At 39.5% G+C, this 12,580-nt stretch overlaps 1 protein-coding gene across 1 annotated transcript in view; it reads right to left on the bottom strand.

Annotated features, from left to right (window-relative positions):
* Positions 1 to 2,848, bottom strand: part of AHI1 (Abelson helper integration site 1) — a 91,910-nt gene extending 89,062 nt beyond the window's left edge. Inside the window, exon 1 of the mRNA XM_050316814.1 lies at positions 2,749 to 2,848. The gene's annotated coding sequence lies outside the window, so the exon portion shown is untranslated. The remainder of the gene's footprint in view (positions 1 to 2,748) is intronic.
* Positions 2,849 to 12,580: the final 9,732 nt, after the last annotated feature.

Genomic DNA, 12,580 nt, shown 5'->3' with positions numbered 1-12,580 from the left:
ATTCACAATTGGCTGGAAAACCTATAATTTAGAAGAGTAGAACACTAGACATGTTTACAAAATACAGCAGATTCTATCACTTTAATCATTCACTGAGGACCACAGGAACATGGAAAAGTCTCTTATGGTTCGTTGAGCGATTTCAATCAGCCCTTGAAAACTAATTACAAACAAATGAAACGCTGAAGGGCTCTTAAATTTAAAACAAAAATATATGAGAGACAATATAGAACACAAAAGCAAAATGAGTAAAGTGCACACCTGATTCAAGTATGGAAATAATTTTATGGTCAAAGGTTAAATAAATCAGTTCACAAAAAAACCCAAAACAACCTATAGGTAAATTAATTTTGCAGATACATTTGCTTATAATGAAACAAACACCTTTCCAAAGGCCAGGCTCACCTCACAGCTACCATAATTCTGTCTATTTATTCAGTAATTGTCTATCCTCTTGTGGCAATAAAACTAAGAGATACAGTCCGCTTGATAGTGCTATTATTTAGTATACATTTCCAATTTAGAATTTCATGACTTTTGACACATTGCATTAAAGCAACTATTAGACTTGTGTAAATATAGCTCATTAATCAACAGGAGTAAGATGAAGGCTGTTGACTTAGTGTAATCTCACCTTGAAATAGGAGAGATTTAATGGTATATCAAAGTTCAGAAACCACAGTCCCCCAATCTGAATAAACTCTGTTAACATCAGTTTTGTAAAATGCATTTTTGCCTAATCAGATTGAATCTCTTCCATGTTAGACAATATAAGACAATTCAGGAATGACAAAAATACATACCTGGAACAGTGGCATATTCCAGCCACTAGGAATAACCATAGAGACAAATTAATGAAGTCCAAACTTTCAAGAATTACTATATACCTTCCCAAAAATCACCTAGTTTGCTCTTCTCTAATATTACATGTACATATATTATATATATGTATATACATACATATTATATACATATATTAATATTTAAAATGTATATAAAATGTATTTATAAAAGTGACTGTAAATTAAATTCTTGCTCTTTTCACAATATTTTGAAATACTAAGTTCCTATATTCTCCAACTGTAATATAGAAATTCTCTGTGCTAAACATGCCACAAAGGCCACTGTTCATAAAACCTACTGTTATTGGTCACTAAAATAAGATATAAATCAAACTAATACTATAACGAGCAGAATGTACAGAATCTGTACTACATAATGCAAAGTGACAAAATTCCTACCCAATTAGGACCATTTAGGAAACTGAGTCAACAAAATATTGCACATCTCAGGATTTTCCTAAACTAAAATCCTCAATTTTTCTTTTGTTATAAAAAGTGAGCGTAAACTTCAGTGGCTGAAAGCAAGTAGAAAATCAGGCCTTGTTTACTTATCTTTTAGATCATAATGGGAAGTCTTAGGTTTTACTAGTAGGTTTCTAATTCAGCTACCTGTAGACATTACTACTTTGAAGGAACTTCAACTCAGAATTATAGAGAAAAATAACACTGAACTGAATCTGTTTCTCTTCACTATTGATAAATTTGGCATCAAAAAACAATCTGGTTTTATTAAAGAAAATTTAGTATTTAAGTCCAGAAAACTGACAGATAGCTTTATTATTACCAGGCAAACACCTATGTACTTGCATATCAAATGGACACAACTAAAAGTGCAGTAGCCTTCTACCAGTTTAGATGTGCCTGTAAAAACCTTGTGTTCATACTAATTAAAAATGATGTTTTAAAAAGCTGGTGCTACTCCCAGTTTTCAAGTAGTATCAGAAAGTTTCAGCTTCAGAGGAACTCCTGGGTAGGCGTTTTTTTCCCCCAGAAATTTGGCAGCTTTAGTCAAGATAAAGTTGCAGACTCTCTCTGCCCTGATGGACTTCAGTTCTGTATAAGGAAATACAGCTGACTTCTGCTGTTTATTAAAAGTCTCTGTCGTATCCGATAATTATGAAAATGCTTTTTCACCAGGTATTTTAATTTCCAATGTGGCTTTTTTTTTTTTGCCTAGAACAACAGTGGTAGATAAAACAACAACAACAAAAAGAACAATCACAGCACACACCACAACTGGACTAACCAATGGAATTATTTAATGAGCACGTGATGTGAGGATGCACATTCCTCAAGGGAGGGAGGCACCCCAGCTTTGGAGATCAACGTTGTCAGGCACGCAGCAGCACCGTGTGTTCACGTGCCACGGGGTATAAACTAACCACGCAACGCCACCTGAGCGAACTACAAAGCTTGTGAACACGGGGGTTGGAATAATACTGCTCAAGGGATTACGGCTTCCCGCGGCACCGCTTCGTGCCACCACGTGGCACCGAGACCGGCAGGTCTCCCTAGGTCGCCTGCCCCGACAGTCACCCCGCGGGGTTACCCCGAGTAACCACGGCGTTCGAAAGAGCGGGACCCGCTCCCGCCGCTTCCCGGAGCGCGCCGAGGCCGCCCCCGCATCCCCGCGCTCCCGGCCCGCGCTGGCCGCCGTCCAACCCGCTCCCGCTCCCGCTCCCGGCTCCTGCTCCCCGCCCGCGCCAACCCCCCGCGCCCCCGGCCCCGGGGTGGGGAGGGGACGGGAGGCGGGGGAGGGCACAGCGGCGGGAGGCGGGACCCAGCCCCACCCGCCCTGGGGGCCGCGCACTGCGGCGAGCGGCGGCACAAGCCCGGCGGGACCCCAGCCGCTCGCAGCCTCCCCTGCCCGGGGCGCGGCCCCGCTGCCCCCGCGGGCATCACTCACGTCGGTCCCGTCGGCTCCCGGGGCTGTAGCGGTGGATGCCCCGCCTTCCCGCTCCCCCCTCCGCAGCGCCGCGCCGGTGGTTCTGCCCAAAACAACCCCGGCTTCCAAGGAAACGGCGCAGGCGCGTAGGGAAGCGGGGCGAGGAGGGGCGGCGGCGGCGGCGGCGGCGCTCCCTGAGGCCGCGGAGGGCGGCGCTCCCCGCGGCGGAGGCGGGGCGGCTGCGGGGTGTTAGAGTTGATTTGTTGTGATTTGCACGGCGAAATCGCCGTGCTTGGCTGAGCGGTGCCGCCTTCTGCGTTCCGGATCCGTTCGCAGTGGTGGTTGCTTCTCATGTGTCACGAGTTGTTTACGAAAACCTTTGGTTGGAATTTAATAAATAAATAAACAAACAAATAAATAAATAAATATTTTTTAAAAGTGTGGAAAGCATTAGAAACTGGAACCGTCCAGGGGATTCCTTATGGTCCATTAAAAAAACAAGTGTCCGAAGTCCATAATAGCTTTCTCGAGTTCGCACTAACGGACGTTTCTTGCGGCAGAAAAAAGTTACAGGGTGACGAGCTCTGTTGGAGTCAGGAGGGCGTCTGTCAAAGTGTTTTGAATAAGCTTTCTGCAAATGGCAGCACAAATGAATGTCCTTAAGCTATGCAGATGCTGGAGAAAATTGTATTTCTGGCCTGATTAAGTAGCTAACTTAAGCAGTGTTGGGTTTGGGTGGGGTTTTTTTAACTCTTAGGAATAATAACTCATTACTGGAACGAAATCTATGTTAATTTCTTCTGTGTAAAATCTGATTTAAACTGTAGATCACTCCTTCGTGCTCTAGAGGGTTTGAGAAATTAGTGCAAGGTTTTGAATTAATGTGGTCAGATCTTTTCAGAAGCAAAGTTGGGTAAAATTAGCCTTTGGTTGACAGCAATTTTTACCACCTAGAGGTGAGCTACTGCTTATGATCCCATGGTTCTGACATAGTTCCCAAGCATAGTGTCTTTCAAATTCTGTGAATGAATTACACTGGCTGCCAAAAGAATGCACATTCTGAAACCTTGCTTCCTTGTTTCTGAAGCATTACTAGTGACAGATGCTGTTATCCCTTAGTGGTACTTACCTGTCCTCTGCTTTCTCAAATGCTTGCATGCACTCACCTGATAGGTAGGCGTGTTTCTTTTTTCGTAAGGCAGGTGCCCTGCGTTGCCGTGGCATAACGCAAACAAAAAACAACCCCTCGGCATTTCTTGTGCTTCTTTTTGATCTTTGGTGTATCTCAATTCTTGTATGTCTCTGTCCTTGGTAGTACCCCAAACTCCATTAAATAATGGCTTTGAACAACCTGGTCTCACTTTAAGTTTGGCCTTATATTGAACAGGACCAGAAATCCAGATGTTCCTCCCTAAGTTGTATGTGACTTATTTGTTATGTCTATATTTGGTGTATAATTAGATGACAGTTCTAGTGCTATTTTTCTCAGTATCCAAGACACTTCAAAGGGTCTCAGGGTCAGTCATAAGGTAAACATCCTAATCAAAGGGTACATGTATGTCTGTAACCTAGCAGGTTCAGAAAAATTCTAGTCCAAATCCTAACCCCAACTTCCAGTGTGGACAAAATGACAAAATGGTTCCCCAAGAGAATACTAATTTATTGCTTAATTGTGATATATTACCTCGGTTTGATAAGCCTGATGTTACATCCACAAATTGTTTAGGATGCAGCAGAAAAACTACCTCTTCAATGTTTTCATTTGTGAACATCAGTACCAATCCTAACAACACCAGTACAGTCAATCACAGAATCACAGAATATTCTGAGCTGGAATGGACCCACAAGGATCGCCGGGTCCAACTCTTAAGTGAACGGTCAAGAAACAGATGGGTTCATACCTAACTTGTCAGCCAGGATCTGACAAATTGTACCAAAAACTAGACATTTTCTTGAGAATCTGTTCCAGGACAGTGACTGTGAAGACAGACTCCAAAAAGCTTTCAATACATCAGCTTGCACAGTAACCTGAGAGCTTCCTTGCACAGTTTTGCAGTTTTCTGTTTGTAAGGGACAGTTAATGATTTCCACATTCGAAGATCACCAAAAGACTTTTGCAAACTGAATAGAAGCAGCTGTTCACCCAGCAAAGTCCCCCTCCCCTGCCACTTCTCCTCTCTGGGGTGGGTCACAAAAGTGGTATAATGCTGCATAAGCACTATTCCTTCCCAGCAAACACAAACCTACATCCTGTGCACGTGCACAGATATTCTAGCGCAGTGCTGTCTCAATGAACTCTTCATCATGATTAAAGTTCTAATATTTGAGACAGCAGGAACTGTAGAATATGTTGCTGGGTATGGCAAACCAATGTGGAAAGCAAGCCAGGTTGAAATGAAAAGCCACTCATGGTAAATTCTGAAGAGTGCTGTCATCTTTGAAATTATGCTTCCTTTGAGGATTAGGATTGGGGCTAAGTAAGAAGGATGAAGATATGGATTGGTGTCCACTATATGAAGGCCCAGGGTATGTAGGGTTGTAATTCTTAGATGGCAAATATCGAGACTACTGCCAGATGGCTTTTCTGAAAGGAAGACTGAAGAAAGATCCTACTTTTTCAGATCTGTTAAAATGTAAGATCTCAGAAGTCCCCCAGATGTTGGATAAGTGCTGAGCCTGGCAGAGTGAGTGGCTGTCCTGGCTACGGCTAGGACAGGGATAGTTTTTGCAGCAGGCAGGAGAGGGCATGGCTAGGACCCGGAGGTTATTCTGTACCACCTCACATCATTGCTGGAGGAGGGGGTAAAAGGGACTCTCTTACGGGGAGAAGGGGTCCCTTCCAGTCAAGCAAGGACAGGGTGGATATAGTGGTGGGTTAATGCTGGTCCCGAGCCAGAGGGAGCAGTCAGGGTGGAGTGGCTGTGGTCAGATCAAGCTCTGCACTCTCTCTTTTGTACGCTTTTGTTATTAATATTGTCACTGTTACTGTTCATTTTATTATCTCATTGTTGTTTCCGGTAAATTGTTTTTACCTCAGCCCGTGATCTTCGCCTTTTGTGCCTCCAGTTCCCCAATCTGCTGCAACAGGGAGGGGGAGGGAAAAGGAGGGGAAGGAATGACTGAGCTTTGTGTGGTTTGCAATTTCAGTGGAAACAGTAAGTTGGGGAGTACCATTCTTAAACCACAACAGTGACCTATGGCAGCTAGGAGGCTTAGCTGTGGTTAAAAAAACCAGTCATTTTTAATCACTGACATAGAAAGCAGATTTGATGTCTAATTTTCAACCTGTCAGCAGCAGTAATGGGCTACAAAGCCTTCTAAACAAACTTGGCACTAGGCATCAACAAGATTTCCTATTACTAGTATAAACTTCTTTCAAGTTTCCAGGAACACTTGTTTCGTGACAATGTCTTAAAGAGTTTTGTGACCACTAAACTTATGAAAAACACAAGGTATTTGTGCAGTCATAGCTGCACGCAGTGGTCAGACCACTACTAAGCAAGTACTTTTCAGGCCCGTTTTCCGTGTTAGAGAAGAATACATCTCACCTCTTCAGCTGACTTGTTTAGTTGAATTTTTTGGGTTATAGGCAGATGAAAACACTGCAGCTCTTATTCATGAAGAATAGATTCTGTGATAAAACCAATAAGTCTATGTTAAATTTGGGACAGTTAAAAATCACTATTCTGGAGTTAAGAATGTTCCATATAGAAAGCTACTGTAAGCCAAGGTTTGACGTGCTGATCTGAACAAGACTTTTCCCCCCGTGCCACTTCTTATGAGGTCCTATGTCTTACAGTTCTTCTGATTTACTTTGCATAGTGCATAACATGATCTGCTGATATTAAGCAGTTCTTAACGTTGCTGATCACACTTTCATGACAGCCAAAGATGCTGCAATATGTATTCCAGTGTCACTGTCACAGATCTATTTTTTTTCCATTTTCTGATAGTGAAAATTTTTTTATAATATTTGAACTTCACTCATTGTTACAGAGGGAATAGAAGTCAGTAACAGTATATAGGAAATCCAGCCTGGGAACCTGTACAGCCCCTAGAATAATAGGATGAGTTTTGCCTGTACTTTGATAGCCTGTTGAACAGACCAAAGGAAAGAAAGCGCACTCCAAACACAACACATCCTGCCCAAATGCATAGACAAGTGTGCAATTCCTATTCTGCTAAAAGGAGGAAAGAAAGACTTTTGAAAAAGATAGAACAGCAATTATGTATGCATGGAGTTTTTCAATGGATTAAAAAGCATGTGCTTACTGTGTTCACCTGATTTTTCAGTTGCAGGGGGCTTGTATAGAAAAAGACTTCCTGTTATCTTACGTTTGGTCTGTGTAGGAAATAGAAATGGTGGCATATTGTAGTGTACAGGTGGAAAGTTTGTTGATTGCAGAAATTTCAGAATGACGAAGAATAGATCAAGGTTCTTTTCAGAGCCTAACTTTCAGCAAAAGGGTAGAATCTGTCACACGCAGGGACAACCTCTAGGTGTCACTTCAGTGTACAAAATAGAAATAAGATTTGCAGTTGGGTAACAGCTCTAAAGATGCAGCGGTATTTGGCAGAAGTTAATTGTTTAATTGATCAGTGGGTTATTTTCTCTTGATAGCAAAATATAATTGAGTTTCTGGTATTGGGTATTCAAAGTAAACGGTCTGATTGACATAAACTGAAGCTTGAGTAATTTATGAGGGAATGGAAACAGGAATTTTAATTATATGATATTGATAGGAAAAGGAAGTGACACAAAAGTTAAATCAATCACCAATTTCATAAAAAAAACTGTGCAGGATGTTCTGCATCCTGAGATTATTGCATCTTGCATGCCCATTTTCTAGTGCTTTGAAAGGAAGTCATAAGTTCTGACTATGCTGGAAAGCTGCTGTTCCCCAAATATGGGGATTATATATATGGCAGCATAGGCGTCTGTATGTGTTTATTTGTCAGTCTGCATTTCTGTTGCTGCTTTTCAGAGACCTGAAACTCTCTGAGCTGAGAAGATTTCCATGTTAGTTCAGTCCTTGACTCATCTTCTAATCCTGAAGTGAGTGCCCTTAGTTCAGGTGGATACATAAACAGTCCTTTCTCAGAAGAGAACTTTTGCATGTTTTTAAGAATGTCCTTTATCCTCATTGACTTTATTGAGCCATAGTCACCAACTCGAACTGTTTTCTGGAGTATGGATTTTCTTGTGTTCTATTGCCTTCTTGTGGGTGATAGCTCTTCCAAAACTAAAATTCTGTAATGCAGAAAACTTCCTGCAGAGTATAGTACATTTTTTACTTCTAGGCAAGAGCAAATATATTCTTACATTAAAATTCAGTAAAATATTTAAAGAAGCCTACTTTTTTCCTTCTCTTTGAACATGTTTACAGCTTAGGACTTTGAAATGTTTTAACAAAATCAAGCCTTAGTTGTCATCTTAATAAAGAGACTTGGAGCAAGGATGGAACTATGAATTGGCATAATCCTAGGATCTGGTATTAATGGGAAATGTAAGACTTCTACATTTTTAATAAGTAATTTTATTTTTCATTCTAAGTGGGTGGAAGTTAATAGTAGAGTCACATCAATACTCCCTCGTATCTCAGATTGTGTACCAATATATTCAACGTACTAGAATATCTATTTATAATAATTTTTTATATTTATACAATCATGAGAAGAGTAAGATAAACTCTTTTTTTTTAACTGCCAGAAAACTATGTTTCAGAAACCACAGGTTCAAATTGTCTTTCCAGACAATGAACCCTCTGAACGAAAATTTTATTGTGTTTTCAGTAGAGTTAATACATTTTGAGCAGCAACTCCTGAGGTATAGCTAAATCTCTGCTGTTGTTCTCCTGTCTTCAGAACAAGAATTCTGTCTTTTTGAAAGCAGGTTTTCATTCCAAAAATATTCGCAGAAAACTTTCGATTCTTTGCCACAGGATGGCAGTGTAACAGCACATCATTAAGTTTAATTTTTCTGAAGTGTTCTGGAAACATTGGATATTGGAGCTAGAATTTGTCTGTGACTAACTGCAGCATTGTTGCTTTTCGACTTTTCAAAACACCATTGTTCTGCTTGTATGTCTAGTGTATCTTTGCATAAATTTTAATGAAATTGTTTTCCTTTTTTATTATCAGCTATACAATAAGCTTTAATAAAGAGTAACTAATCTCTTGAATATCCTTATTGTATCCTATGATTAAGAGTAAATACAACGGGATTATTTGTAGACTACTAGCCACAATCTTTTTCAGAAAAGTAATTTATTCTTTAAAATGCACATGTTTTGTTTCAGAATATAATTGTTGATGCTCTTCATCTGGTATCCTTTCTTTTAAATGGTTGGGTTTTTTATCAGGTCAGTTTGAAGATTTTAGATCATAGTCCTTTGGTAGGTTTTCATAGCTTTTTTCCAAAGCCTTCAAGCCTACCTTTTCAAACATTATTGTTTATCTCACTGGTATACTTTAGTATTGTATTAAGGTTCCTTTCTTTCCATGCTCCCACTGGTTTCTTGAGTAAGAATCACTATTGTCAGCAAAAGAGCTGCCATTTTTTTTACTTGGGGAATACTTTAATAGTTTCATTGCAATATTCTGTTTTGTGTCCTTGCTGTTATTTGTTTCTAATCGATTTTTGTGGAGCATTGCTAGTCCTTCACAGCAGGTACCTGAGAGGTAAATGAAACAAAGTGAGTTTGTCTTCATGACAAATTGTCAGGCCATATTTATCAAAAACATTAGTTTTGTGCAATTTATTTTTTATATCAAAGCCATTAAAATTTGTCATCCTTTTGTGATTACCCAAGGGATAACACAACTTTGGACTTCTACTGAAGTCCTAGAGTCTGCCTTTCTAGGTGGACTCTAGGTGATCCAGTGGAATGTGTTACACTTGGCCAATGCACAGGAAGGAGCTGGTTTTTGTAGAGAGCACGTTGTGCTTGAGGTGTCTAAATATCAGTCAAAGCTGAGATAACTTGCAGTGAGTTTTAAAATTTCTTTGAACTCCAAGAAAGATGGAATAAGTTTTGACTGGGTGTCATTTTGTTATGAAACAATCTGAAATTAAATAACATGAGAAATCTCAGTTTTGTTCTGAAATTCTGCATTCAACCTAATGTGCAGTTTATTTCTGCAGTGACGGGCACTGAGTTATTTAGTAATTCTACTTCTGTTAGGGTGACGTGCTGGTACTGTGCTATAGTCATTTTTGGTATCTGTCCAGCAAAAATAAAAACTTCACCTTTAATTTGTCTTACTTAAATGCGCCATTCTGTTAAAGTTACATATGAGGTTTATAAAGATGCTTTGGAAGTCAGTGTTAGTTGACATTCAGATTAATTTCTGAATAAAACAAACTCAAAATGAAAGTTATTGAAGACAATTACTAATTAAACATCTAAATGGTTTGATGTTTGAGAGCAAAATGAACAGAACACTATTTTTCATAAAATGTTCCTCCATACTGTGCATAGCAAGAATACAAATTACTTGTAAAGATGCTTGTAGTTTAAAAAAAATCCTGCAATTCAAATATTCAACATGGACAAGATCTAAGTCTCTGTTCTGCCTTTTCTGTTGAGCAAGAAAGCAGGAATAGACTGAAGATACTTTTCTACCATTCAGTTTTCAGTGTTGACTAGCTCTATAACCTTTTATTGCCATCTCTAGGATCTTTAAGAATCCTGTCTTGACAGGTCTTTTTTATATATCTTTACCCTGTCATGATGCATAATGAACATCTATTTTAGCCATTGTTTCTCTGTCCTTTTTATCAATTCTACATTTTCTAACTCCTACTTACATGCCTGTCTTGATTCTGTTAGCTACCTGAGGTACAGGCACGACTTCAGTTAGAAATAAATTTTTGGCAAAAAGTCTTTCTTTTTCTTGTTTCTCATTTCATTATACTAAGTTCTTTTTTTTCTGAAACCAGAAGGCTAGGAATTGCCCTTAATCCTTCTTCTTTTCCTTCTACACTCTATTTTTCTGTCAGGCTTTCTCTGTCTACTCTTGGAACACAGAATTTGTACTTAACGTAGTATTACCTGCTTTTTCTGTGTTTGTAATATTTTTTTTTCTTTCCTGATTCAGCAGATTCTTATGCTCTTTCTGTATCTTCTTGCTGCTAAGCTAGGTAATCTAAAGCCAGCTACTCTTTCTTGTTGCTGCAAGAGAATAGAGATAAGTCTTTTGCTTCAGGATGCAGAACTTAATACCCATGTGTTTTGCTACTGGCTTCTTGTGACTGCAAAAAGGTCCTTTAAAGCAAGGACACAGCAACCTGACCACATCAGGGACAAAGATCTCAGATGCAGGTAAATAAATCCATCAGTCAAATGGAAAACCTACTGTATAATACCAATGTATTGGAAAATAACAGGATCAGGGTTGCTTGATTTACTCCTGAAATACTTACTAGATACTTTTACTTATCTTGTCTCTTTGGTATTTTGATAGGCAAAGTTTCTTGCTAGATGTTTTTATGATTTTGCAAACTGTTTCATACCTACGGTCATTATGTTACTAGCAGCCTTTCCCTAAGATCATAGTCTGTTTCTGCTTATCAGATAGTTTTCTATCATTGTCCCTATCAGCATTTCAGCTCTTGGTTCAATTATTCTACTTTTACATGTCTCTGGTCTCTTGATTATTTCCCTTACTTGGGCCTGTAGATCTTCACATGGTCAGAAGATTTTTTTCATAGTACCCCAAATCTCTGAAGCTTTCATATAGTGCTTATTGAATCATTTCCAGTCTAAAAGGTTTTGGTTCTCCATTTCCCCACTGCAGCTCACTTCTCTTCATTATTGGGTAAAGCTGAAATATATGCATATGTAAGTCCAGTTGCTAGTGAATGATTATGAAATTAATTTCTCACTATTCTTTTTTGTGTACTTTTCCTAGTGTAATTTGCATTACTATGTAATTCTGATGTTTCATAGCTCTCATCTTTTGTTTACACTGCCCCAATTTTTTTTTTTTCTTATTTTAGTAAGCTGGTAGAGCTTGCCTTTTTTGGCCTAGCTCATTGAATAAATTCTACTAATCTTTTTTATTAGTTGCAGCAACTTGTACTAATCTAAATACTACTAAAATAAGCTGTGGAAAGAAAAGGCTGTTTTGATGTGCTTGCCCCAGATTATAGAACACAGAACTCTGAAGTGACCTGCAGTCTCTTTGGACTTTTTAATATAAGGCAAACCATACACATATTATTATAGACTGTTCATAAAAATCTTCCAAAGCTGGAGTTTCCACAGCCGCTTCACTCAGTGTGTCCTGCTGTGTTGTTACTCCTGGTCTGAGAAAGCTCAAAGAACAAAAAATGTTGGAAAATATCTCAAAGATAATCTGGTCCAACTTTTCATGTGAAAGGAAGCCTACTTAGATGGGCATATCTACCACACTGTCCAGTTACATCTTGAAAATCCCCACTGATGGAGCTTCTACCGTGTCTGTGGGGAGGCTGTTCCAGTGATTGACTGCTTTCACAATTTCTGTCTTATATAGAGATTAAACCTCTCCCAGTGCAACCTGTACCCATTGCCCTTTGTCTTCTCCAAGTGGCTTCTTGTGAAGAGAGAGCCTCTGGCCTTCATGTAGCCACCCTTTAAGTGCTGGAATACAGTGATGAGTTCCTTCCAAACCACCTTTTCTCCAGGGGAAAAGACCTAACTCCTTCAGTCTTTGATCATCTTTGTGGCCCCTCATTGGAATCTCTCTAGGCTGTCCACTTCTTTTTTGAATTGTGGGTACTGCAGGTACAGCCTGGTAAGTGCTGAGTAGAGTGGGGCATTCACATGTCTATCTCTACTAAAAAGGTCTCTATTGCTTTCATCCCTAT

The sequence above is a fragment of the Myiozetetes cayanensis genome, unplaced genomic scaffold (assembly GCF_022539395.1).
Source record: "Myiozetetes cayanensis isolate MyiCay16 unplaced genomic scaffold, myiCay2020 scf2-11, whole genome shotgun sequence".
NCBI classification, from domain to species: domain Eukaryota; kingdom Metazoa; phylum Chordata; class Aves; order Passeriformes; family Tyrannidae; genus Myiozetetes; species Myiozetetes cayanensis.
The sequence above is the reverse complement of the archived record's forward strand: the minus strand, read 5'-3'. Positions and strand labels throughout refer to the sequence as shown.